This window comes from Pterocles gutturalis, unplaced genomic scaffold, assembly GCF_000699245.1.
Source record: "Pterocles gutturalis isolate BGI_N339 unplaced genomic scaffold, ASM69924v1 scaffold15326, whole genome shotgun sequence".
NCBI lineage: Eukaryota > Metazoa > Chordata > Aves > Pterocliformes > Pteroclidae > Pterocles > Pterocles gutturalis.
Window position 1 is genome coordinate 37,668 of NW_010098088.1, and position 2,450 is coordinate 40,117.

The window sequence follows — 2,450 nt, forward strand, 5'->3', positions numbered from 1 at the left end:
GCCATCGGTGGCTCTGGGCAGGGCTGTGGCAGAGCTGGGGTGCTGCAGCAGGAGAGCGCAGAGTTGGGTGCTGATCCTCTTTGTGCCCTTCAGGTAAAAGTGCCCCAGGGACCCCCCTGCCTCCCTGGGGGAAAGGGGACAACTTGTTCTTCCTTGGGACTAGGTCCCTGCTGCCAGGGGATCCTGCTTTATTGCATGGCCCAGCAGTGGGGCTGTCCCTACTCCTTCCTCCCATCTCCCCAGCTGTGCCAGCTGCTTGGCAGACCAGGTCTGTGTGGGATGAGCAGGACTCCAGACCTCCTTTGAGGTGACGGACCCAGGGCTGCCAGTGTCCAAGACCCCACAAGACCCTGGCTGCCCAGAGTTTTCCAGTGGGTGCAAGACGTTGGGTGGGAGGGGGATGAGTTGTGGGGAGTGGAGAAAGACCTGGTCATGGCACAGGGTACATTTTGGGAGTTGTGCTTTGCCCAGCCTGGCTGCATGCGCTGCAGCTGCTACTGCTGTGCTGCATGTTAGCACTGAGCTGTGGTGGTTTAAGCAGGTCTGACAGCTTCCAGCCCTTCTTTTCCTTCTCCAAGTCGTGGCTAAATGCTGCTTGTGACAGAGCCAGAGGCAACTGGGGGGATTTTATTACACGCTTCCCATTAAGTAATACACGTGGCTGCCTTGCTGTGGCCACAGGTCAGGGATGGGGTGCGTGTGTTTGATGCTGGGCTCCCTGGGTCTGGGGTCCAGCCCCAAGGGGTGCCTGGGCAGGGTCCACGGGCAGCATGTGCAGGTGATGCCACAGGCTGTGGGCCCAGCACACAGGGTGAAGCCTGAGGTTGCACAAGGCTTGACACGGTGGGGTGATGAATGGTTGTGCTCCACACACCCACTGCACCTGGCAGCCTGGTACAGGTGGTCTCCATGGCCTGTGCCCTGAGCAAAGGTGGCTTGTCAGGCACTATCAGAGCTGGTGTTGTGCAAGAAAATCAATTGCCATCCACTTAAGCAGCTGAAGGTGGGAGTGGAGCAGTTCTGCAAGTGCCCAACCCTCCCCTTGCGCTGCGCATGGTGGGGAGCGAGCCACAAGGCACTGCTGCAGCCATGCACCATGATCCCATCCTGGACTGGTTTTGCTGGGCAGGTGGGATGCAGGGAGCCATGCCTGGAGCCCTGCCAGCTGTGGGGCATGCTAGCACTGATCTAGGGAACCCTTCAAGATGATTCTCAGGGCTGATGAACCCTGGTGGGCATGGGGCAGGGTTGTGCATCCATCCCATGGGGTGCTGGACTGTGTTGTCTTCTCAAGAGCATAGGGGGTGGCAGTGTGCAACTCACCCTGTGTGTAACAGGCCAGCAACAAAATTGGTCAAGCTGCCAACCACCAGCAAGCAATCCCTTGGAGAGGGAGTGGGGCAGGAGGGGCAGGAAAGCTCCAAATTGCTCTGCAGCAGCAGCCAGAGGCACTGGGGCAGGTGAAGCCCAACCTGTGTCAGGGTGTGGGGATTTCCCTGGGGCTGCATGTTCCCTGACTACACACAGATGCCAGTGGCATGCCGGAGAGCCAAAATAAATACCTGCTCTTTGCATGCACAAGCATCTTTAACAGTGGCTGCTCTGCAGAGCCCAGTTAGGGTCCAGGTTGCAGCTCTGGCAGTGAGAGCGAGGCAGAGCCCAGCTCCCCTTGCCTGGATTGGAAAGCATGGAGGTGTTTGCTGGTAACTGCACGTTCTCTGATCAGGCATTGCAGCTGCTGCTGCCCTGGCTATGGCAGAGAGATGCAGAGACCAGACACATCCAGCAGGACCCAAATCCATGTTCTGTTTCAAATGATTTCTGTAATCCCAACAGGCAGGCCTGAAACAGAGAGCTAGCCCCACCATGGGCAGAGACAGGCTCGAGGAGAGGCAGTTCCTGCCAGGAGGCTGTGTGCGGGGTGGAAGCTATCCCCGTGCTGGGAAGGGGCATGCCAGGAGGAAAGGGGAATGACAGAGGTGCTGGGTCTTGCTGCATGGTGCTGATGGGGCTGTGCATGGCGGGGTGGATGGATGGCAGGGCTGTACCTGGCCCCAGGGCTGAGGCTGGAATGGGGCATCCCGTACTGGTACCTGTTGAATCCTCCCTGGACCAGTTGGGCACTGCAAAGGAGAGGCAGGAGCTGCTCTCCTGGCCGTGGGGAGAGATGCCGGGGCTGGAGGGCGTGGGGTGCTACAGCTGCCGTGGGGTGTGCCAGGGCAGCACAGCGCAGGGCTGGTGGTGGTGGAGAGGACCCATCCGGAGTGGCTGGGGAAGGTACAGGGGGCAGTGGGGCAGGATGCCCAGGGTAGAAGAGGACACAGCGGGGCGGGGATGACCCCACAGACAGAGCCTTGCTGGGGCGGTGCCCCAGGGTGTGCAGGTGGTTAACCCCCGCCCAGGGCCGGCAGCTGGGCAATGCCGGTGCCGCTGGGATACCGAAGGTTCAG